Here is a 26,357-nt window from a genome sequence, read left to right on the forward strand (position 1 = left end):
CCCATTCAAACAAGATTTGTGGGACCTCTATCCAAATTTCCCCACAGTTGGCTCTCCTTTCCCTTCCTTTAACTGGTCAAATGGTGAAACTTCCATATGTGTTTGCCCAAATGCTTATAGCGGCGCGCCTTTTGCTCCCCAAACACTGGCTTCAATCCCACATCCCAACCGTAGAAGACTGGATCCAAAAAATAGATCAAATCCATAGGTTTGAAGAACTATCTTCTTGGGAAATGCGAGCTCATAGCACCTTCCTGAAGAAGTGGCTTCTCTGGTCAGATTTCAGAAACCCCCAAAAGTGAACTGTTATCCTACACAACAACATTTTACTGCAGACTTAGGTGACTAACCTCTACACTACTTGATTCTCCTTTAGGAAGTCTCTACTTTAGTGACTAGGGGAGACGGGAACCAATCCAGTGAGACAGAATAACGTTCATAAAATTAGTCCCCCTCCCCTCCTTTGACGTAAATTGAGCCCTGTCTGATTCGAACCCTACATGCCTCAATACAAAGGCAAGTGTTGTCCCAAAGCCAGGTTGAGCTAATTTAATAGTATTTAATAGTATGTTATTCATTCTTCAGCATAAGGCTATATCACCTGACAATGTAATGCTTATTGTTGTTTTGAATATGCAACCTGAACCAATGCTGTACTTCTAAGTGAAAATGTATAGTACTCATCTCTAACTCTGAAAAGGCCTGCGTGCCTCTGCCTTGGTACCCTGTTACCCTCTGTTTATTGTTGGTAAACCAATAAAAACATTAAAAAAAAATATATATATGAATTAACACATGTGGAATTATATACTTATCAAAAAAGTATGAAACAACTAAAAAATATGTCATATTCTAGGTTCTTCAAAGTAGCCACCTTTTGCTTTGATTACTGCATTGCACACTATAGGCATTCTCTTGATGAGCTTCAAGAGGTAGTCACCTGAAATGGTTTTCACTTCACAGGTGTGCCCTGTCAGGTTTAATAAGTGGGATTTCTTGCCTTATAAATGGGGTTGGGACCATCAGTTGCGTTGTGGAGAAATGAGGTGGATACACAGCTGATAGTCCTACTGAATAGACTGTTAGAATTTGTATTATGGCAAGAAAAAAGCAGCTAAGTAAAGAAAAACGAGTGGCCATCATTACTTTAAGAAATGAAGGTCAGTCAGTCCGAAAAATTGGGAAATCTTTTAAAGTGTCCCAAAGTGCAGTCACAAAAACCATCAAGCGCTACAAAGAAACTGGCTCACATGCGGACCGCCCCAGGAAAGGAAGACCAAGAGTCACCTCTGCTGTGGAGGATAAGTTCATCCGAGTCACCAGCCTCAGAAATCACAGGTTAACAGCAGCTCAGATTAGAGACCAGGTCAATGCCACACAGAGTTCTAGCAGCAGACACATCTCTAGAATAACTGTTTAGAGGAGACTGTGTGAATCAGGCCTTCATGGTAGAATATCTGCTAGGAAACCATTGCTAAGGACAGGCAACAAGCAGAAGAGACTTGTTTGGGCTAAAGAACACAAGGAATGGACATTAGACCAGTGGAAATCTGTGCTTTGGTCTGATGAGTCCAAATTTGAGATCTTTGGTTCCAACCACCGTGTCTTTGTGCGACGCAGAAAAGGTGAACGGATGGACTCTACATGCCTGGTTCCCACCGTGAAGCATGGAGGAGGAGGTGTGATGGTGTGGGGGTGCTTTGCTGGTGACACTGTTGGGGATTTATTCAAAATTGAAGGCCTACCGAACCAGCATGGCTGCCAAAGCATCTTGCAGCAGCATGCTATTCCATCCAGTTTGCGTTTAGTTGGACCATCATTTATTTTTCAACAGGACAATGACCCCAAACACACCTCCAGGCTGTGTAAGGGCTATTTGACCATGAAGGAGAGTGATGGGGTGCTGAACCCAATCGAGATGGTTTGGGGTGAGCTGGACCGCAAAGTGAAGGCAAAAGGGCCAACAAGTGCTAAGCATCTCTGGGAACTCCTTCAAGACTGTTGGAAGACCATTTCAGGTGACTACCTCTTGAAGCTCATCAAGAGAATGCAGAGAGTGTGCAAAGCAGTAATTAAAGCAAAAGGTGGCTACTTTGAAGAACCTAGAATATGACATATTTTCAGTTGTTTCATACTTTTTTGATAAGTATATAATTCCACATGTGTTAATTCATAGTTTTGATGCCTTCAGCGTGAATCTACAATTTTCATAGTCATGAAAATAAAGAAAACTCTTTGAATGAGAAGGTGTGTCCAAACTTTTGGTCTGTACTGTATGTGCTGGGTAGCAGCCAGATCTCCATTGAATACCATTGTAGTTAATAGGACTTCCAGGGAGAGATGGGGTAGATAGATAGATTAGAGCATCATGGACAACATGTATATATCTATCTACCCCATCTCTCCCTGGAAGCCCTGCATTCTTCTCCCCCTCCAGATATCTGCATTGTATAGGACCAGATTACTGTATGTTTTTCATGAATCTAAAGGATATGAATTTCTATGTCAAATCAACAAAGATGAAGCAGAGCTGCATTCGTTTTGTGGGGTAAGTTTACCAGCAGTTCTATGTAACTCCAGAACACATGGTGCCTTCAAAAAAGACTACAAACTCTGCTCTGCTGGATCACAGTGTAGGTGCCTGTCAGCCCCTTCCTGTTGAAGTCTGCACTGAGCTGTGTGACACGAAGCCCTGTGTGTAGCCAAGCCTAGCAGCTAAAGGCTTATTCAGCAGCCTGACCTGTGATTGATGATCCGGGCTGCGCACTGGAGGTGTTACACACCAGAGTTATGTTACTACACTCCTCTACCCCACTACTATCTTCTAAGAGCTTGTATATTGTCATCGGATGTAATTTAAATTATGTCTTTACAAATGTGCATCTAAAACCATGTTAAATACAATTGTTCCTTGTAATTTTCCAGGTTCACCAGCAGGTGGCAGCAATGCATTGGCCAGGTACAAGTCCTAGTTTAGCATAGCTAATCTGGAATGGTTTATTCCAGCTTAGCTCCCCCTCTGTGAGTGAAGTGGGCTGTTCCCACATCCTGCCGCATGGGTGGAGAAGGAAGTTAGAGTTTAGTGTAGCCCACCCCTCTGCTAGTGGTAGGGTGTGTGTGTGTGTTAGGAGATCCCCTGTATAGGCAAGACAGCAAAGATCTTGTCTCGGCTGAGACCTGATCACATACCCAGACCGAGCACCTGCAGCCTTAGCTGGATAAAATGAAGCAGAAAACCACAGACAACCTCCAGACTTACAGGAAGAAAGCATCCCCTGAGAAATCATCTGTTAAGTCCAGAGACCTAGGACAAGCCATTCCTCCTCAGCTAGTCTGTCCCAACAAAGCAGAAGCTACAGAAAAGTGCTTAAGATTAGTTCCTGCCACAATTACAGAGCTACTAAGCAGACGACTCATCCTGCAAGCTCACATTTTAAAGAGCAGAAGCAATTATTTCCTGCCAATCATTGCTAACACCTGCTGGGACCAGAGACCAAAGCTGTATACTGCTTGGATACAAGTTATCTTCAGTAAAGAAACATTTCAACTATTTCTAAAGGTCTGGACCTCATTTCTGCTGCAAAATTCCTCTATTACTCCTACTATTACTACACTTAAATTGATTGCGAGTGAGCCAGGAGCCAGGAGTCCAGCCGTACCCAGGTAGGAGACACCGTTGACACAATTATCACCACCCTACAGAACCATTATAGGCCATTACACCACTTTGGCATTCCTAATCTTGGACGTGTGTTATAACACCTTGGAAGGGCCCTGGGGTAGTACCCTGCGCACGCTGCAATTGGCGTCCTGACAAATACAGACTATTATCCACCCGTCTCCTGGCCCACTGCATAAGTGGCGTTAGCGTACCCGTTCCTGGTTACGGCAGAGGCAGCCGCCGAGGACCCCGCCAGCAGCCGATGACCGTACCTGTGTCATCACTGAGGGGCGGGGAACTGATCCCGGGGTCAGAGCCAGGGACACTTTCTTAGTTTTGCAGGATATTATAGACGTTTCAACCCGCATTTTGCACAGATTGCAGATCCGATCAAGGAACTCCTGAGGGGGCATCCCAAAAAGAGTCCAAAGACTCCTATCCCTGTTGAATGGAATGAGGAACGGGAGATTGCCTTCCAGCTCCTAAAGAAGAAGCTGACCGAACCCCCTGTCCTGGCTTACCCAGATTATCAGAAGCCGTTCCACCATTATACAGATGCCAGCAAGAGAGGCCTGGGAGCCGTGTTGGCTCAGGTGCAAGACAACAAAGAGAGGGTGATTGCCTACGCCAGCAGATCCCTGAAGGGAGCTGAGAAAAACGATCAGAACTATAGTTCCTTTAAGCTGGAGTTCCTTGCTTTAGTGTGGGCTGTGACTTAAAAATTCAAGGACTACCTTGCTGCCACTCCATTTATCGCCTTCACTGACAACAATCCCCTGGCGCATCTGAATACAGCCAAGTTAGGGGCTCTGGAGCAAAGATGGGCCTGGCCAACTATGACTTCACTGTGAAATACCGGGCAGGCCATTCAAATGATAATGCTGATGCTCTGTCTTGGCTTCCCACTACAGAGGCCCCAGACGAACCAAAGGATGCCTGGGAAAAGTAGAGATGCCAGCGTTTTATAACAAGTTTGCTCAGCAAGATAATGTTCACACTGAACACAACTCAGCTGCTGATCCCTCTCCACCGAATAATCCTGAGTCTAGAGGCGAACAAGCAAGGTGGGTTAAGCTCCAGTCAGAAAGTAGAGTCCTTGGTGAACTGCTCGACTTCCTTACCAGAGGAAGAACTTCTGAAAGAGTCCGCAGGAAGAGTGCAGACCCAGAACTATTGAAATTGTGGAGACATCGCCACCAACTCTTCCTTCAAAAAGGACTGTTGCTAAGAAGGAGCCTGAATCCAGTGTCCTGCGATAGGGTGTACCAGATCCTCATACCACGTTGAGATGCCAGTCTGGTGTTAGAGATGTATCATAACCAGTCCGGACACCGGCAAGCAGAAAACTGAGGCCACCATTCGCAGAAGGTTCTATTGGATTGGGATGAGAGAAGAAATTGAAAAATGGTGCCGGGAATGTACTGCCTGTGCAGTCGGGAGAAGTGAACGCCATGACCAGAGAGCGCCTCTCCATCCTATAGTGAGTAAAACTCCCTTGGAGCTTGTTGCCATAAATCATGTGAAGTTGGAGCCAAGTCGCTCAGGTTATACCTTTGCCATGACCATTATTGATCACTTCACTAAGTTTGTTGTAGCAGTGCCCGTGAAGGACCTGACAGCCAAGACTGCGGCAGAAGCATTCTAGAAGCATTTCCTCCTGCCCTACGGCTGCCCAGAGAAAATCCTCACCGACCAGGGGTCTGCGTTTGAATCACAGTTGTTCCAGGAGATGTGCCTGCTACATAATTGCCAGAAGGTCCGGACCACAGCCTATCATCCGCAAGGTAACGGACTCTGTGAAAAGATGAATTAAACTCTCATTGAAATGTTGAGAGCAGTACCCCCTGAGACAAGGGGTAATTGGCCTACTCTGCTGCCACAACTTATGTATACATATAACAATACAATTCACTGTTCCACCGGGTACACGCCCTTCTACTTGATGTTCGGCCGTCAAGGGAGGCTGCCTGCCGACCACTCCCTGGATGTACAAGTGCCTGATGTTATCAACCCACTACCAAAGACTGATTGGGTGGTGGAGCATCAAAGACGTCTCCTTAATGCCAAGGAGATTGTTCGGGAGCGCATGGAAAGTGCCCGAGATCGACAGCAGAAAGACTATGACCTGGCTGCTCATGCAGAACCTCTAGTTTTGGGAGACATGGTGTGGCTGAAGAATAACCACCGAACCAGTAAACTGGACAGTAAGTGGGAAAGGACTCCCTACGTCATAACTGCTATTATTAATGCCGAGGCCCACATTTATCAAATTTCCAGGGAAGGTAAAGGCTCCCAAATTGTACACAGGAATCATTTAAAACCCTGCATAGAAGAAGAAACTGCAGCAGGGGACATTGAGCCAGAGTCTCCTGTGCCCGAGTTGTCAGCCCAACCTGTTGATCCTATGCAGGCTGTTGAAAACCTGTTACATGACAAAGAGCCACTTCATTGGTTCCTCACACCCTGGTTGAACTTGGTGGTACCGGCTCCAGTTCCTGCTAATCCTCAACCCCAGGATGACCGGTCCCAGGGTGTACTTGAAAGGGCTCCAGAGCCTGTGGATTCCTCTGGCCCCCCTGAATCAAGGCAGGAAGAACCTCTGCCAGTAAGAAGGTCCACGTGGCCTACTAAGGGGCACCCACCTGTGAGATTCGGAGACTACATTGTGGACCAGAGTAGCTCCTCCCTGGAAACCCCTGTTTAACTGTCTACAAGACCCGGGTACGGACTCATTTTGTTCTTTTGAGCCTCCAGGAACTTATGTTATTGTTATAATTTTCATTATTATGGACTATCCTGGTTATTCCTGATATGCTGTACCAGGTGAGCACCCCTGTTCCCTGTTCTATCCTGCATGAAGTGAACATCACCCCTTTTCCACCGCACTTGTTACTTTGCCAGCGGAGCTGCTTGATATATTTATGCTGCAAAAGTAGTGATTATTGTATATGCCTGCTTTGCATTTTTTGTCTTTCAGGTTGCAGTCTCCAGCTGGGTGGGCCCCCTATGTTGCGCCAAGGACGGCCAACCTCAAAGCAGCGGCGTATGTAGTGTCCCACTAGGTAAATGTGGGCACTACACAAGGGTCAATATGCCCACGTTATTCTCCACCTCCTGTGGAGCATGGTCATTGTATTTTATACGGTATTTTGTATTACATTATAGTGTGTATTTTCCTGTTATCTCCTGTACCAGGCCTGTTAGGGGTAGTTCCTCCTCCTAGACAGTAGAGGGAGCTAGGGAACCCCTAGTATATATAGTTAGGCCCAGACAGGAAAGAGTCAGTTCAGTTTAATCCAGGAGGTTAGTTAGTGCAGTCTAGCCTGCCTGAGTTCCCTGAGCAAAAGTAAGCTCAGAAGTTGCATCCGTCGGAAGGCTTTGCCTCCTAAAGTTCCCTTACAAGTACAGTGCAGAGCCAAGTTTATTCCAGCCAAAGAGAGAGCTGAAGGGCAGAAGGATATTCTACAGCAAGAAGACATATACCAGAGGAAGGTTTCCCTACCTGAGGATAAAGCCAGCAATAGGGCATACGGGTCTTGCAGAAATCCAGACAGGAACTGAGGAGAAATACAGCCTGATCTGTAAGTGTTATTCCCTCTGAGTACCTTGCAAGGACTTTGCCTGCCGTTTTATACAAAGCCTGCCTGTTACAACCTTTTACATGTGGAACTGACTAAAGACTGTAAATAGTTGAACTGTTCAGTAAAATGAAGTTCTGGTTCACTGCAACTTGTGTTCCTCAATTATTACTACAATAAATCAGTGTGCCACCGTTACCGACACTGGCGTCACAAACTTAAAGGGATCTTGCCACCGGCACATTAAACCTGCAACACCCAGGGCACCTCACCTACCACCCGGCCTGGTCCCTATACATAGAGAGTGCCCCAGAGGATCCATGTGCCAGCCTCTCCATCACTGCTGTACGCCGGCCCAGGGTATTTAAAAACCGTGAGTACCAAAAACACCCTGGGTTAGTAACTACCCCTGTGACCTCACATTCGCTCACCCTGCAGGGCTGCGTACTGCAATGGGTAAGTATTTTTAAAGGGGTTATCAAAACTAAACTTTTTTAACAGACCTTTTCAGTTTGGCTGGACCAGCGGTGGGGTTCATACTTACATGATCCCTGCTGCTGGATCCCGGCAGCATCACTCCATGGCTATCAGGTCCCGGGTCTCTGGGAATCAATACCCTATTGACAGGTGCCATTTGACCTCTGCAGCCAATCACTGGTACATCACCGTGATGCCCATCAACAGGATCTTCATTCCGAGAGACCTGGTACCTGCCGAGGCAGCCATGGAGAGCTGCAGCTGGGATCTAGAGGTGGGGTCCAGGTAAGTATGAACCCCACTATGGTCCAGCCACACTGAAGAGGTCTGTTAAAACGTTTTAGTCTTGGATAAACAGATGACAGTTGTTAATGTGTAATAAAGAATAAGACACTAAATTCACCTGGAGAAGTTGTGATTTCCAAATAATTGAGCTCTCATTTATAAGAAACTGATGATGACCTTTGTCTTCATGGAGATGTCCCACTGTTTGTTTCCACACGGTTTCGTTAGCAAATACGTGATAATTTACCAGATCAAATCTTGTCGGAAAGTTTCCTTTCTCATCAAGGTAAATGGAATCTCCACCAGAAGTTATAAACTGAACTCTTCTTAAATATTGGTTCAGCTAAAGGCAATAGACATGAGTCTGAGTCTGACATATTGATTTGTGCATTTTGTTACAGTAATCATATTCCTAGGAGTCTCTAAAATCTTTCCAAACCTTAGATTTCACAATAATTGTTAAACATTGATAATGTCTCCTAATGAGCAGTATAGCTCTCTCCGGGTATGGTACTGTGTCTCTTCTCTACTAATCCCCTCAATCTAATAGACTTGGTTGGATCTGCTTCATGGTGATTAGTCTGCTTCCTCAAGAGTCTACTCTGGTACTATATGCAGTTATTCCATACTCTCTCTTTCTGGTTCCATACTCTGCATTATAACACCTCTCCTGCCCCTTCCCTCAGTGGTTCGGCAAACTGCTCTTCAGCACTTAGCAGTAAAACACTGAGCTCTGCATGGGACTGCTGTGATGGTTGGCATCACCCCCAGTAATGCTGTCAGGGTAGGGTGGTGCCCTCGTTAACAAGTGGATTACAAAACTGTTATCAACATAAGGGCCAAAAACAAATGAGTGGCAAAATGGGGCACGTATGTGGGGCCACCATGTTGGGCAACCATGCAATCTCCTAATTTTCTGCTCCTCTCATTGACTAAGTAAATTTTATTAAATGAGGTATCCTTGCTTTAGTGATAGTGAGGGTTACAGCAAACAGTCACACAGAATTATGTGTATTACTAGTGTTACTGGAGTTTGGAATATGACAGAAAATGTTTGAAAAGTCTGAAAAATCTTACCTTCCAGTTGACATTTTGGGTGGTAAATATTTGGAGATGTGCTTGTCTTTTATGTGAGTAGATCAGATGATGTAAGGCGTAAGCCACAATATACACTGCAGAGTACACACTGAATGTGTAACGGAAATTGTCTACATCATACCGGGAGCGATCCACGTTACCTAGAACATCTCTTTCATTACATGGTCTATAAGATGAATACTGTCCATAGCTGCAAGAAAGATAAGTATACCATAAATCAAACATCAGCTCAACCCCTGGATATTTTAGAGGACCGGCTGTGAGTAAATATTCTTGTAAACCTGGAATTCTTCCTTTGTGAAGAGTGAACTGCAAAGATCCATGAAATGTTGTAAATAAGATTAATCTGTCAGGGAAAATAACTGAGAGTATGATTACAACTCTTCTAGGATTTAAGTCAACTGACAATATTGGGTCCAATGACTCTAAGCCATATGAGCTACCAACATATATAATCACATTGCAGTGAATTTTCTGTATTTTGTATAACACCTTCTTGGTGGCCATAGATATTATAAAAGGGGCAGAATTACTGACAGATTCTCTATAAGCTATGCAGACCCCGCTCCGTGTTATTACATTGTAGAGGTCCATGCCGGCTCGTTGGCTGCTCTCATCGTCTACTGTCAACATCCCCACCCAGCTCCAGCCAAAGTTCTCCAGTAGGAGGACAATGGCTTCATACTGAGTGGACCCATCAGGGACTGTGCGATAGAAATAAGGAAACAGCAGCTTGTTACTGAAGATGGGATCCATCGCTCCATAGCTGATCTGTAGGGAGAAAACAGGACAAGAAAACATCAAAGAAATGTGAGAATTGTGTGTTATCAAACTAAGAATGAGATGTGTATCCAATGGAGGCAATCCTCGGGTCAGACCCTAAAGTTATCTATACACATTAATGTCTGCCTGGGTTTGGTTTACCTCTAGTAGCAAGACTGGAGGTAAAGTTAGGTTACAGGAGACCCAATTACAACTTAGAAAGCAGATTAAGGATGATTTACCTGATTCTGAACTTATCAGATTCATTACCAATTTCACAAACATCCTGCTCTCAAACTAATCTGAAGTTTTGTGGATTTACTTCAAACACATAGCGCCAAAACGCTACCAAGGCCATTTTACTGGGGAAATTGGTAGGGGAAGATGAAAGATCACATGACCCTGGAGGGATGGGGAAGGAGGGTGCTAGCCCCGATTGGCTGAGAGGTTGATGGGCAGCCTGTCAGCCAGTCAGAGGGCAGCATTCTGTTCTTTTGCTCAGAATGCCAGAGACGCTAGTCAGTTACAGTGTGTGCGGTAGGTAAAGTATAGGGACAGTATAGGGACATAAATAGGTAGATTCAGGGTTTTATCAGGGAAAGCAGAGGAAGGGACGGGTCATTCAGAGAGGTCTGTGTCATATAGCTGCTGCCAGTGATAAGTTCATGCTGCACTGCAAAATCTGCAAGCAAGTAAATCCCACAACAACTATTTTTTATTTTTTTTCTGTAAATGGACAGCCTGCCTTTAAAAACAATTCAAGTTTCTACAGTTGATATGTGTTTTATAGGCTTATTGCTGGCACCTCCGACATCAGGAGCAAACATTCTGCTTAAAATGCTGAGCATTTTCCCCTTTTTATTCTCAAAACCTGTTTTAATTTAGCTACCATATACAAAAAAAAGCTATGGAACTCCAATTATACAAAAATATATATCAATCTTTATTTAATAATAAATAAAAATATATATATATTCTGAAGAAAAAAAGGCAAGATGGATATTGATACAGAGAACCTTGCAAGGGGCGTTATCCCCAATATAGTGACCCACGTCTACAAAATATACGATGAAAATAAATGGCGCTACGGAGCGTATCATTACCAAGATGATGAGATAAAACATCTCCAACAATCCCCAATAGATCATACAAGAACATCAATATGTTCAGTTATTTAATAACAAGATTGCCCCATAGGCCCCCAGGTATGTGGAATAAGCACAGTATTGCATTGGCCGTGTCATTGCTGAACAGGTCACTAAATGCAGATGTCAAAAGTATCACAAATAACAACTGCAACCTGCACTAGCATCAAAATAGTCATCTGTACAGCAGCGCTGCAAATGTATTATATTATATCTAGATACCAGGCATTACTAGCGAGTAACAATAATTTATATTCCTGTTTTAGTTAACGTATTATATTGCATCAAGATACAGAGCATTATTATATAATAGGTTATGCTGCAATAAAAGTATTTTTTACCAGTTTCAGATTTGCAATATCTCTTGTGGTTCAAAAGTTATCAACACAGAAAGTTCCAAACTTTTGAGCCTTCAGCTCTGTGTTCAGCACCAGGGACAACACCCTGAACAGGACAAATAGCTGTGCATCACAGGGAAGGTTCCTGGTTGTTGTTGTAAAAATTCGATCAACACAGATCCATCATAACAGTGTGTCATCCACAGATCCCCCATAACAGTGTCATCCACAGATCCCCCATAACAGTGTGACATCCAAAGATCCCCCATAACAGTTTGACATACACAGATCCCCCATAACAGGGTGACATCCAAAGATCCCCCATAACAGTGTCATCCACAGATCCCCCATAACAGTGCGTCATCCACAGATCCCACATAACAGTGTGTCATCCACAGATCCCCCATAACAGTGCGTCATCCACAGATGCCCCATAACAGTGTGTCATCCACAGATCCCCCATAACAGTGTGTCATTCACAGATCCCCCATAACAGTGTCATCCACAGATCCCACATAACAGTGTGTCATTCACAGATCCCCCATAACAATGTTATCCACAGATCCCCCATAACAGTGTGACATCTACAGATCCCCCATAACAGTGTGTCATCCACAGATCCCCCATAACAGTGTGTCATCCACAGATCCCCCATAACAGTGTCCTCCACAGATCCCCCATAACAGTGCCATCCACAGATCCCCCATAACAGTGTCATCCACAGATCCCCATAACAGTGTGACATCCACAGATCCCCCATAACAGTGTGTCATCCACAGATCCCTCATAACAGTGTGTCATCCACAGATCCCCCATAACAGTGTCCTCCACAGATCCCCCATAACAGTGTCCTCCACAGATCCCCCATAATAGTGTCATCCACAGATCCCCCATAACAGTGTGTCATCCACAGATTCCCACATAACAGTGTCCTCCACAGATCCCCTATAACAGTGTGTCATCCACAGGTCTCTCATAACCGTGTCATCAACAGATCCCCATAACAGTGTCATCCACAGATCCCCATAACAGTGTGACATCCACAGGTCCCCCATAAAAATGTGTCATCTACAGGTCCCCCATAACAGTGTGACAATCACAGGTCCCCCATAACAGTGTGACATCTACAGATCCCCCATAACAGTGTGACAGCCACAGGTCCCCCATAACAGTGTGTCATCCACACATTCCCCATAACAGTGTGTCATCCACAGATCCCCCATAACAGTGTGTCATCCACAGATCCCCCATAACAGTGTGACAGCCACAGGTCCCCCATAACAGTGTGTCATCCACACATTCCCCATAACAGTGTGCATGCGCAGCATTATCTCGATTCACTGCTATGTTTCTAAGAAGAGCAGAGCCAGTGATCAGCTGTTATCAGAACACTCATAGCATAATGGAGGATGACCGCGCATGCACACTGTGCTCTCCCTTCACCTCAAGGGCCCGATGGGACAACACCTTTTTTTGCAGATTGTGGTTTTATAAACTGCACCATGGAAAAGCAGAAGAGCCCAGGCCATTCATAACGTGGGGTCCATGTCAACAAATTCCATTGAAAATGGGAAGGACAAAATAAAGAATTTGCCGTGAGTTTCCATTTGTTAGTCAATTCTCTTGACCAATCCTTGACACACACAGAACGCAATCTACTGTCTGGGGAAATGTTTCCTCCATGTATTCCACAGCCAGAGTACTTTGTCATTCCTGCCCGAGCACCTTGCAGATATCTGTTCAGTGATGTAATTTCTGGATACAATGTTTATGATATCTTTAATATCCGGTATGACGGCCGTCTTCCAAGACCCTGTAATGAACCTATTTCCATATCTGTAGCAGAATCAAACGATCCTCTTACTTACAACAAATGTTGGTAGCATTAAAGATTGTCCACATGCCTGGTAATATCCATACATGGACCTCTCTTCATTTGTTTGTTTTGTTTTAACATATCATATAAGACTACATATGTGAGATATGATTGATAATATTCTCATGTGTACTATCCTCCCTTATGTTTTAAAAATTGGAAAAACCAATAAAATTACTTTAAAAGAAAGAAAATGGGAAGGAATGAAAATCCATGGCAACACTGCATCAAAAAGTCTATTATAAAATTAGAAAGAAGAAAAAAAAAACACATCCAAAAAAACTGATGCAATTCTGCATTAGGTTTATTAAGCAGAGAAAATACTCTGTGTGAACATACCCAAAGAGGCTGCAGGATCAGCAGCTTACAGTGGAAAGGCTAAAGAGATATAATGTGGCGTTCTACACTCAGCTGCTGTGGTTACAACCGCTGTCCGTGCCTACAAAGTTCTGTCAAACTGCTTGTCCAATATATCAAGATTTGGGGCCCCTACTTTCAATTTTGGCCAGGGTCTCACTTTGTCTAAAACCGGCCCTGCATGCAGCCAATCAGCAGACAGCCAGTCCCTGTGATGTCACAGCCCTATAAATAGCCTCAGCCATCTGGGATTCTGCCATTTTCCAGCGCACTTAGTGCAGGGAGAGACATCAGCAGGCGCTAGGGACAGTGCTAGAAAAGACTTCATTGTGCTGAAAAAATTATTTACATGTTTAGGGAAAGATTATTCATGCTGTAGGGAAAGGATAGGGAGTAGAGTTGAGTGGACACCTGGATGTTCGGGTTTGACGGGTTCGGCCGAACTTCACAAAAAAAGTTCGAGTTCAGGACCCGAACTAGACCCCGAACCCGAACCCCATTGAAGTCAATGGGGACCCGAACTTTTGAGCACTAAAAAAGCTGTAAAAATGTAATGGAAAGGGCTAGAGGGCTGCAAATGGTATCAAAATGTGGTTAAGAGCATGGCAAGTGCTCTTCAAACAAATGTGGATAGGGAAATGACTTTAAATAACATAAAATACGTAAAAATAAAAAATAATAATCTTGATCTAGGAGGACAAGGTCCATATGGAGTAGGAGGTTGAGGAGGCGGTGGATGTGGCGGTGTATGTGGAAGGGACGGTGGAGGAGTTAGCCTACACTGCTTTTTGGTTTTAAATTTATTTTTATTTTTTTAAATTAGGTTACACCCCAAAACATTGGGAAATATAACCTGTGATAACCCCTCCAGTCGTGCTAAACACACGTTCAGACAATACACTGGCTGCAGGGCAGGCCAGCACATCCAAGGTGTAAAGGGCAAGCTCAGGCCCTTTTGAAGACCCAGAAGTTGCAGGGGCTGACCCCTGTCAGTCAGTTCGTGTAGGCGTGTGCACACTTACTGCCCCACCATGTTGCACGTCCCCGTGATGTTCACGATCCAATTTGATATCTGCTCTATCAACTTTCGATGTTCTTTTATGCGCCTACCATGGTGATCACGGGTGGGGGGAAATCAGGGTTCCAGGCCAGAGAGGGAGCCTGAGAAAAGGATACCACATGCAAGGGAGGTCAATGGATGAAATTAAATGTAATCGAGCGGAAAGTATTGAAGCATAAGCTTCCAAGTTAAGGAGGGGGCGCACAGCAATTACCCACTCGGGGAGGTAGTGACGATAAATAACAATACAGGACTCTTAAGATGCCCTGTTATTGGAATGAGTAATAAAAAATTATAGGGAATGTCACTGTGGTACTTTTGATTTGTAAACGTTAGCCAGTAGAAGCCCTGCTGTCACATTGTTGACTCTAGCTAACTTCTGCCTGATGGCACGTCCCTGTGATGTCCACCATCTATATCTTCTCTATCAACTTCCGATGTTCTTTTCTGAGCCTACCATGTTGATCACGGTTAGCCACGAATCAGGGTTCCACGCTGGACAGGGAGCGTGAGAAAGAGAGACCACATCCAAGGGAGGTTAATTGTTTCAAATTAAAAATGATAGAGTGGAAATATGGGACAAAGTATTAAAGTGTAAATGTGGGACAACGTTTTAAAGTTTAAACATTGAATATAAGGATGTGGCAGCGCATCAATTATTGAAGAATTTCAGAAATTTTATTCCCTGTCACCTATGCAGAGCAGGGGGTTCTATCCAGGCAAAATTAAAAAATTATCACCTGACAATGCAACAGACGATTTTTTTAAATTTATGTTCCTGTCACCTATGCAGAGGTGCCCCAGTGACATCCACCATCCATTTGGATATCTTTTCTATCAACTTTCGATGTTCTTTTCTGAGTCTACCATGTTGATCACGGTTATTGTCGAATCAGGGTTCAACGCCAGAGAGGGAGCGTGAGAAAGAGAGACCACATCCAAGGGAGATGAATGGATTACATTTTTTTGGGATCGAGCGAAAATGTGGGAAAAGCTGTTAAAGCGCAAATATTGAACAAATTATTTAAGCGCAAATGTGGAACAATTTATTAAAGCGCAAATGTGGGACAAATGATTGAAGCGCAAATGTGGGACAAAAAAAGTAAAGCGCAAATGTGGGACAAATTAGTAAAGCGCAAATGTGGGACAAATTAGTAAAGCGCAAATGTGGGACAAATTATTGAAGCGCAAATGTGGGACAAGATATTGAAGCGCAAATGTGGGACAACTTGTGGGACAGAATTTCAGAAATGTTATTCCCTGTCACCTATGCAGAGCAGGGGTTTATTCACGTCCAAAATTGTAAAATGTCAACCCAAGAATGTAACAGAAAAATTTGTGAATTTCTTTAACCTGTCTACTAGGTAGAGGAGGGGTATATAACACCCAGAAATTTGTGAATTTCTTTAACCTGTCTACTAGGTAGAGGAGGGGTATATAACACCCAGAAATTTGTGAATTTCCCCTGAAAATGTAACAAACAAATATTTTCTTTTTCTTTACCTGTCTACTAGGTATAGCAGTGGGACATCACACCCAAAAATTTGTGAATTTCACCCGAAAATGTAACTGACAAAGTAGTGAAATGACGGAAAATAAAATAAAAAAATTTGATTTATGAGGTGGAGTTCCATATGGAGTAGGAGTTTAAGGAGGAGGTGGACGTAGCGATGTAGGTGGAAGCAGCGGTGGAGGAGGGCGAGGTAGCCAACACTGGTTTTTGGTTTAAATTTTAATTTTTTTAAATTAGGGTACACTCCAAAAGTGTGTGAAGCATCCAAAATACAAGAATGAGCAATTGCGCTGCAGTATAACAATTACTGGGTAAGGCCGGTATACATGTCCATTCTGCACAAGGTAATGACAAGTCCTGTGGGAGCCATGCCTGATTCATTTTAATGAACATGAGCTTGTCCACATTGGCTGTGGACAGGCGGCTGCACTTGTCTGTGATGACGCCCCCTGCCGTGCTAAACACACGTTCAGAAAAAACACTGGCTGCAGGGCAGGACAGCACCTCCAAGGCATAAAGGGCAAGCCATGTGCCCAATTTGGATACCCAGAAGTTAAAGGAGGCAGACCCGTCATTCAGTACGTGTAGGTGTGTGCACACATACTGCTCCACCATGTTGGGCAAATTTTGCCTCCTGCTAAGACGTTCCATATCAGCTGGAAGGCCGAAGTTACGCTGCAGCACTGACAGCAAGAGCAGCAGCAGGGTGAGAACGCCGAAAGTGTGCACAGACGGCCCGCACTTTATGCAGCAGCTATGACATATCGGGGTAATTTTTAAGGAATCTCTGCCCCACCAAATTCAGCACATGCGCCAGGCAAGGGATGTGTGTCAAAATGGCTAGTCCCAGAGCTGTTACGAGATTTCACCCATTATCGCACACCACCAGGCCGGGCTTGAGGCTCACTGGCACCAACCACTCATCGGTCTGTTGTTCAAGGCACGTCCACAGCTCCTGCGCAGGTGTGGGGTTTGTCCCCCAAACAGATAAGTTTTAAAACTGCCTGCTGTCGTTTACCCCTGGCTGTGCTGAAGTTGGTGGTGAAGGTGTTACACTGACCGGATGAGGAGTCGGTAGAGGATGAGGAAGCGGAGTAGGAGGAGGAAGCAACAGGAGGCAAACTGAAGCGCCCTGCAATCCTCGGTGGTGGAAGGACATGCGCCAAACTGCTATCTGCCTCATGCCCAGCTGCCACTGCATTTGCCCAGTGTGCTGTTATGGAGATAGAACGTCCCTGACCATGCTTACTGGTCCACGTATCCGTAGTGAGGTGCACCTTGCCACAGATTGCGTTGCACAGTGCACACCTGATTTTTGTGCAGTGAAGAGATGGCTTGCCTGAAAAAGTAGCGGTTGCGGGGCACGACGTACTGTGGGACAGCCACTGCCATAAGGCTTTTAAAACTATCCATCTCCACCAGACGGAATGACAGCATTTCAAAGGCCAATAATTTTGAAATGCTGGCATTCAGGGCTACAGATCGCAGGTGGGTAGGGTGGTACTTTCTCTTCCTCTCCAGTGTTTGGGAGATGGAGAGCTGAACACTTCCGTTGGACATTGTGGAGATGCTTGGTGACCCAGGTGGTGGTGTTGCTGGCAGATCCTCTGTTTGCGGGGGGGCAGGTGCACTGTCACACCAGAGGTGGATGAAGAGGCCGAGACTGCAGCAGAAGAGGAAACAGGAGGAGCCAGAGACTTTGCTTGGTTTTTGAGGTGTCTACTCCACTGTAGCTCGTGCTTTGCACTTAAATGCCTGGTCATGCAGGTTGTGCTTTGGTTGAGAATGTTTATTCCTCACTTCAGGCTCTGATTGCACAGCGTGCAAACCACTCGTGTCATGTCATCTGCACATTGTCTGAAGAACTGCCACACCAGAGAACTCCTTGGAGCTGGCTTTGGTGTGCTTGGTCCCTTTCTGCAGTGGGCAGTAGCAGGCGTGCTGTCTAGGGGGACGGATGCTCCGCTTTTGCACCCTGCTCCCTCTTCTGCTGTGCTGGTGGCTCTGTGCGACCACCAAATCTTCCTCTGAACTACATAGGTCTCTCGCATGATCTTGATTCCATGTGGGGTCGAGGACCTCATCGTCCTCCACATCATCTTCCACCCAGTCTTTACCCCTGTCCTCCTTGTCGGTCTGCACACTTTCGAAAGCCCCAGCAGTTCGCACCTGTGTTTCGTCATCATCCGAGACGTGCTGCGATGGTCCTCCCATGTACTTGAAACATAAGTGGTTGGGTATCGGTGCACTCAATTTCTTCCACTTCTGGATGGCCCTGGGAAACCCTGCTAACAGAGTCATCAAAAAGCAGAAGAGACTACTGCATGACTTGGGGCTCAGACTGCTTGGCTGATTTGCAAGGGGGTGAGGTGAAAGACTGATGGACATCGGCTGCAGGTGCCAACTGTGGTATTTCAGCAGTAGACTGGGTGGGAGACAATATGTAGGAACTGGAGGCACTGTCAGCAACCCAATCTACTATTGCCTGTACTTGTTCAGGCCTCACCATTCGTAGAGCCTCATTAGGCCTGACCAAATACCGCTGCAGGTTCTGTCGCCTACTCACAACTAAAGAAGGGGTTTCACTTGTGCGTGTAGCTGGCAGAGATCGACCACGTCCTCTCCCTGCAACAGGAGCTCTACCAGCAGCACCACGACTTGGGCCACGTTCCTTATTTGACGCTCTCCTCGTATTTCTCAAATTTAGGATCTTGCCCTAAATGGGTGTTTAATAGCAGAATAGAACGTCAGAATATAAAGGTTGGATCTCACACGTACAGATGCAGACTAGTCCGCAATTAAAAGTTTTTTGCCCAAAATAGGTGTTTGTTTAATAAGTGAATAGAACCACAGTATGTAAAGGGTGTATCTCACACGTCCTGATACACACTAGGCCGCAATTAAAGTTTTTTTTACCAAAATGGGTGTTTTTCAAATAACTGAATAGAACCACAGTATGTAAAGGGTGTATCTCACAATGACATATGCAGCAAAGGCTGCAAAATAAACATTTTTGCCCAAAACGGGTGTTTGTTTAATAACTGAATATGACAGCAGTATATAACCCTTGAATTTTACATTTGCTGATGCTGCAAGGCCAGAATTTTTATTTATTTTTTTCCAAAAAAGGGTGTTTTATTAATAGAAGGAAATAACCACAGTATCTAAATGGTATATCTCACACTGACTGATCCAGATTAGGCCACAATTAAATTTGTTTGCCCAAAATGGCTGTATTTCAAATAACAGAATAGAACCACACTATTTAAAGGCTGTATCTCACACTTACTGATCCAGACTAGGCCGCAATTTAAGTTTTTTGCTCGAACTGGGTGTTTGTTTAATGACTGAATATGACAGCAGTATATAACCCTTGAATTTCACACGTGCTGATGCTGCAAGGGCTGTAAAATTGTGTATTTTGGCAAAAAAGTGTATTTTTAAAAACCTAGAAAATTATGGCTGTATTTCTAGCCTAAATTGCACACTGACTAATCCAGATGTTGGCTATTGCCAACAAAATGTGTTTTTTTACTAACAGAATATGAAAGCTGTATATATTAAGCTTGAAGTTCACACATGCAGATCTGTAAAATAGTAGATTTTGCCAAAAAAGGTTGTTTTTAAAAACCCAGAAAATTATGGCTGTATTTCTAGCTTAAATTGCACACTGACTAATCCAGATGTTGGATATTGCCCAAAAACTGTGTTTTTTTTACAAAAAGAACATTAAGGCTGTATATAACCCTCGAATTTCACAAGTGCTGATGCTGCAAGGGCTGACAAATTGTGCATTTTGTCAAAAAAGTGTGTTTTTAAAAACCCAGAAACTTATGGCCGTATTTCTAGCTTAAATCGCACACTGACTAATCCTGCAAATGCAGCAGATGTAGGATATTCCTAAAAAAAGGTGATTTTTTAAAACCAGATTATTAGTGCAGTATTTCAAGCTTGGATTTCAATGTCACAAAAGCTTAGATGCAGTGCTGGTACACTGAGCTTGTATAAAATGGCCTTCGCCGCCCACCTAACTAACAGATGGATAAAAGTTATCTTTTTCTGTCACTGGGCTCAGGGCAGGGTATAAAGATTGTGCGCTGCACCCACACAACTAAATGTACGTAGATCGCTGAGTTAGATTCGAGTTCTGATTAAAGATTCTGTCCTATTCTCTCCCTGAAATCCAGCAGCATCCTCTCCCTACACTAGTAACAGCAGAGTGATGTGCAGCGCTACGTGACTCCAGATTATATAGAGGCTGGGTCACATGCTGCACTGGCCAATCACAGCCATGCCATTAGTAGGCATGGCTGTGATGGCTTCTAAGGTCAGACTATGTCATAGGGCCACTAGTGGACTTCTCATGCTGTTCCCACCCTTCCCCAATTCATGACTGTGCCACTCTTTTGCCTTTCGGCCTGGCTGACATCATAATGTATTTGACCCTTCTTTTGATCTGCCAGAAGGAAGGAATAATGAGACGCACAACGGATCCTGTCTGTGTAGCAGCTGTAAGGCCTGTATGGTCCCATCAGAATTGGCTTGTGATTTAGTAGCCAAAAGCAGGAGTGGGTACAAAACATAGAAGACATGCAAGTATTCCATTCACGTGTCATGTCTGTTTTGGATCCACTCCTGTTTTTTTGGCATTAGCAATACCGATGGATTACTGACCAAATGCTGACCGAGTGAAGGCGGATGCTCCACAGACAGGATCCATTTTTTGGGGGTTATTGTTCTGACGAATCAGAAGAAGGGCAAAATAATCAGTGACGTCAACACAGACTTACTGCTGACCCCCTCTCCACTCTGTCGGGGGCTCTACTTGTATTAGTGTTTAATAGAACAGGTTCTGTAGACATCAATGTGGAATCAGCTGACGACGGTGTAAAAGGAGTGCGCTTCTTCTTGACACTAACATGGACCTGTAAGGCCGAATTCACACGTCCGTGGAACACGGTCCATGAGATCCCAGCCTGAAGTCCTGCTGAGTGCAGAAGCTTTGTGCCTCCGCTGCTGTGCAGTAATACACTGGTATAGATCATACAGGTGCATTACTGTACAGCAGAAGTGGCACGAAGCGCACGGCGTCATAGCAAACAATGATACCCTGTGCTCCTGCACTCAGCAGGACTCCAGGCTGGGATCTCACGGACCGTGTTCCACGGACGTGTGAATTCGGCCTAAGGCTGAGTTCATACTTGAGTTATTTGGTCAGTTTTGGCGCTGTGACTGCCCAAATACGTGAAGTGTGCAGTGATTCTAAGAGCGATGCCTTTCATCTGTGTGTTATAGTGACTCACAGTATTATTTCACTGCCACAGCGGACTCCCTATGCGTGTTACTGCAAGACACAGTGTTCTACACCACTATACAGGCTCTCTGCAGCCAGGAAATAGCTGTTTTTTTAACATAATTTGTCGCAAATAAATTCGGATTGAAGCAAATCTTTTTGGGAAATTTAGCAAATCAAATTTTTTTGCAATTCGCTCATCTCTAGATAAGACAAATCGGACAAAAAATTGTATTAAGAAGTTTGTTCAGCTCTACAGCACAAGCTTACTACCATAGACTATAAGCCCTTCTTTCAGAACCAACGTTTCTACGAAGAATGAGATCAGGCGGGATTCCTACCTGGTACCTGGTACCCTGATGGCCATGAAAGAATTAGAAAAGGAGTACTAGAGAGGAATTCATGGATTTATGGGTGCCTCCGCTGGACACTTGTCCCCTCTGTCAGCCACCAGACCCAGAATGCTCAATGCTGGCCCAATCAGGGGCTCAGGTTATTTATACAGCTCCTAGCTTGTGGTTCTTCAGCTTTATATTATATTTATGCTGCACGGTTTTGTGTTTGGTCTTCACTCACGTTCTGGGGCCACATACTGTTATATGGAGACTCATTCATCAGACTGCCAGATAGAAAAGCCTGATTGGTCACTCCACAGAATATGTGTCCCTGGCTCCAGAGTCTAGTGGCACCATGCTTTACACCACTCCATCCAAGCATTGGACTGGGTGTTGGAAGGCTTGCACACAGCTGCTCGGCTATGGAAACCCATGTATGAAGCTCCTGGCAAAGTACAGTTTTTGTGCTGAAGTTAATTCCAGAGTAGGTTTGTATTGGGGTCAGCAGAGGGTTAGTGACTTTTATGAAGTATATGCCTCAGTGCTCAGCGACTCCATTCTCCAACTTTACGTGGTCTTCACTGCTGAGTGCTTTGGTTCCCCTTTGCAATTATATCACTCATTGAGATTGTTGTAATATCTAGGTGGGGGGAGGACATTTAGGGAACTGACTTGTGGCAGCAGTGGCCTCCGATTACAGGACCGCACTGAACTTCAGGAAGCTCTTTGGAGCCATTTCAAAAGTCATCTCTTTTATAGAGCAAATACAGAATCTTAACGGTCAATAGGTACAAATATGCAAATGAGCTCAGCCCAACCTGATAACCGGCCGCTGCTCTGTGCTGATGAGGGGTAAGAGCCCTGAAATAATGCTGTCTACAGGACTGTCTCTGGTTGTAATGGAGTGTTAGAGAGAGCCACTGTGGATACATTAACATAGATCTAGCAAGGAGAACCATACATTTCAGGTTTTTTATTACTGGACATATTGAGGGACAATACAGTACAGATGTAGTAAAGTTAACATCATGATTTATGTGTTATCTAAACTAAATGCGTTAAGCAAACACCTTCAATTGCTTTTCAATGGCTTTTGTATATTGGTTTCTACATTACAGTAAATTGGGGTTTCTACTTGAGTTCTCCATAGTTTGGACACTCTGTAAAACCTTTGAAGGTCTCCTTCACACATCATTCGATACAAAATAAATGAAAAAAACAGCGACTTTGGGCTGCTATGCTCTCTTCCAGGTGAAACATCTTTAAAACTGGCCTAAGAAAAAGCCATGTGAACAAAGCTAACCCACAGTGGTTGTATTTGATTACCTTATGACATATACAGTGCTGCCCATAATTATTCAATTTTGACTTAAAGTTACTTTTATTCAACCGGCAAGTCATTTTTGGATGGGAAATGACATCGGCGTCTCCCAAAAGATAATAAGACGATGTACAAGAGGCATTATTGTGGAATAAAAACATTTCTCAGCTTTTATTTACATTTGAGCAAAAAGTGTCCAGTCCAAAATTATTCCTACCCTTCTCAATAATCAATAGAAAAGTCTGTATTGGCTATTACAGCAATCAAACGCTTCCTATAATTGCAGACCAGCTTTTTGCAGGTCTCCACAGGTATTTTTGCCCATTCATCTTTAGCAATGAGCTCCAAATCTTTCAGGTTGGAGGGTCTTCTTGCCATCACCCTAATCTTTAGCTCCCTCCACAGATTCTGAATTGACTTCAAGTCTAGACTCTGTTGTTGTCTGCTAACCATTTCTTCACCACTTTTGCTGTGTGTTTTGGTCATTGTCCTGCTGAAATGTCCACTGGTGCCTAAGGCCAAGTTTCTCTGCAGTCGTTGAGACTCCTCATGTATTGCTCTTTTTTCATGGTGCCGTTTACTGTGATTAGGTTCCCTGGCCCATTGGCTGAAAAACACCCCCAAAGCATTAGGTTCTCACCACCATGTTTGACAGTGGGGATGGGGTTCTTTGGGTTGAAGGCTTCTCCTTTTTTTACGCCAAATGAAGGAAACATCATTGTGACCAAACAATTCAATTTTTGTTTCATCTGACCATAAACACAGAAGACCAGAAGTCTTCTTCTTTGTCCAGGTGAGATTTTGCAAAGGGCAAGCAAGCTTTTGTGTGCCTTATCTGGAGAAGTGTCATCCTCCTTGGTCTGCATTGTGCAGTGTCCATTAGATTGTCTGCCTTGATAAATTGCCACCAACAGCGCCCAGATTCTCCAGGATGGCCATGGTGGTGATCCTTGGATTCTTTTTCACCTCTCTAACTATTCTCCTGGCCAGCACAGGTGTCACTTTTGGCTTCTGACCACGTCCTCTGCGGAACATCTTGTATTTTTTGCTCAAATGTAAATAAAAGCTGAAAAATGTTTTCTTTTTTTTCCCCCCACAATAATGCCTCTTGTACATTGTCTTATTATCTTTTGACAGACACCTATGTCAATTCCTTTCAAAAAATTACTTGCTGGTTGGATAAAACTAACATTAAGTCATAATTTGCCAGGAGTATGAATAATTATGGGCAGCACTGTATGTTTGCAGGTAAGTTTAGCTGTTCTATTTTCATGCTTTATCATCTCTATTATAAGGATTTTACTATTTGTTTTTAGATGTTTTTCAGCAGTATACTGTAACAATGTTACTGGGCAGCAAATCCAACCAGGGGCAACATCTGCATGGAGTTTGTATGTTCTCCCTGTGTATTGCCAGGGTGTGACTGACTCCCTTGTTCCACAACCTTCCCTGCACCTTCAGTCCACTGTATAAGAAAAGCATATTGCACGTGTTTGTCCTTTTTTTACCTGAGGATAGCCATAGATCCCAGTTATCTCCGCTATGGACAAACTGGAGGAAGACATCAAGTGTCCGATAAAAGCCACCACGTTCTTCTCATCACAGCTGTAGTTAGGGACGGCTTCTTCTCGTCCTGACAGTATACTCAGTACACTCTGTACAGCTTTGTGTTCTAACACACCGGAGTCATAGATCTTGTATCCCAGAGTGATATTAGGTAAGAGGTCAGATCTTGTGTTTATTTCTTCTATGGCGAACATGAAGACCAGGAGATGTCTCACCAAATGAAGAGAGGGCCTACAAGATGTATAAACATGATTACAGTATATTGATCATGTGTCTGTATACCAAAGCCATGGATATTATTTTTTTTCTTTTCCATGCTCCATATTTCCACACCCAAAGTTGTAGCCATAGATCTATGCAAACAGTGAGGATACATTTAGAAACATCTCTTTCAGGAGCAGATAGACATTATTAAATTTAGAGGTACCTTGTTGCAGAAGAAATGCAACAATTACATAGTTACATACTTAACATGGTTGCAAAAAGACATAAGTCCATCAAGTTCAACCAAGGGATAAGTGGGGAAGCAAATTTTTGAAAAAGGCAAGTGAGACACAGATTTCTGCACATTTTTATAAGAATTACCGTATTTTTCGCCCCATAAGACGCACTTTTCCCCCCCAAAAAATCGGGGGGAAATGCCCCTGCGTCTTATGGGGCGAATGCTGACAATTTAACATCGCTGGATGCGATGTAGCGTGAGCTGGGGCCGGGGAGGGACTGGGAGGAGGAGCTGGGGGCCGGGAATAGCGGCGGGGCGGTGCAATCAGTGTAGTATAGCACCGCCCCGCCGCTCCAGTATACTAATATTAAATGTCTTAGTCGATTAAAATGTATTAGATATGCCCCCTCACTCCTATATTGATAATCGAACCTTAAATCCTCATACTAGGTGCTGTAATGCAGGCTGGGCGGGCGGCAGCGTAACTCCGATGTCACGTGCCTGCGCCGCCTACTTTATGAATAAAGCAGGCGGCGCAGGCAAGTGACGTCAGCGAGTGACGCGCCGGCCGCCCGGCCTGCATTACAGCACCTAGGATGAGGATTTAAGGTTCGATTAGCAATATAGGAGAGAGGGGGCATATATAATGCAATTTAATTGAATAAGACAATTAATATAAGTATACATGCGGCGGCGGCGGCGGCGGCGGCGGGGGGGGGGGGGGGCTCTATTGGATGATCGAGCTGATGGCACAGTTAAGGGGGGGGGTCTGTGGATTCCACTGTTATGGGCTGGGGGGCTGTGGATGGCACTGTCATGGGCTGGGGGGCTGTGGATGGCACTGTTATGGGGTGGGGGGGTCTGTGGATGGCACATATGTAACAGTGCCACCCACAGATCCCCCCTGTAACAGTGCCATCCACAGATCCCCCCTGTAACAGTGCTATCCACAGATCCCCCCCCCTGTAACAGTGCCATCCACAGATCCCCCCCTGTAACAGTGTGTCAGTCATCCACAGATCCCCCCCATAACAGTGTCCGTCATCCACAGATCCCCCCCCCATAACAGTGTCCGTCATCCACAGATCCCCCCATAACAGTGTCCGTCATCCACAGATCCCCCCCATAACAGTGTCCGTCATCCACAGATCTCCCCATAACAGTGTCCGTCATCCACAGATCCCCCCATAACAGTGTCCGTCATCCACAGATCCCCCCCATAACAGTGTCCGTCATCCACAGATCCCCCC

The 26,357-nt window shown here is 44.5% G+C and overlaps 1 pseudogene; it reads right to left on the bottom strand.

Annotated features, from left to right (window-relative positions):
* Positions 1-24,859, bottom strand: part of LOC122935148 — a 99,472-nt pseudogene extending 74,613 nt beyond the window's left edge.
* Positions 24,860-26,357: the final 1,498 nt, after the last annotated feature.

This window comes from Bufo gargarizans, chromosome 4 (assembly GCF_014858855.1).
Source record: "Bufo gargarizans isolate SCDJY-AF-19 chromosome 4, ASM1485885v1, whole genome shotgun sequence".
In the NCBI taxonomy this organism is placed as follows: Eukaryota; Metazoa; Chordata; class Amphibia; order Anura; family Bufonidae; genus Bufo; species Bufo gargarizans.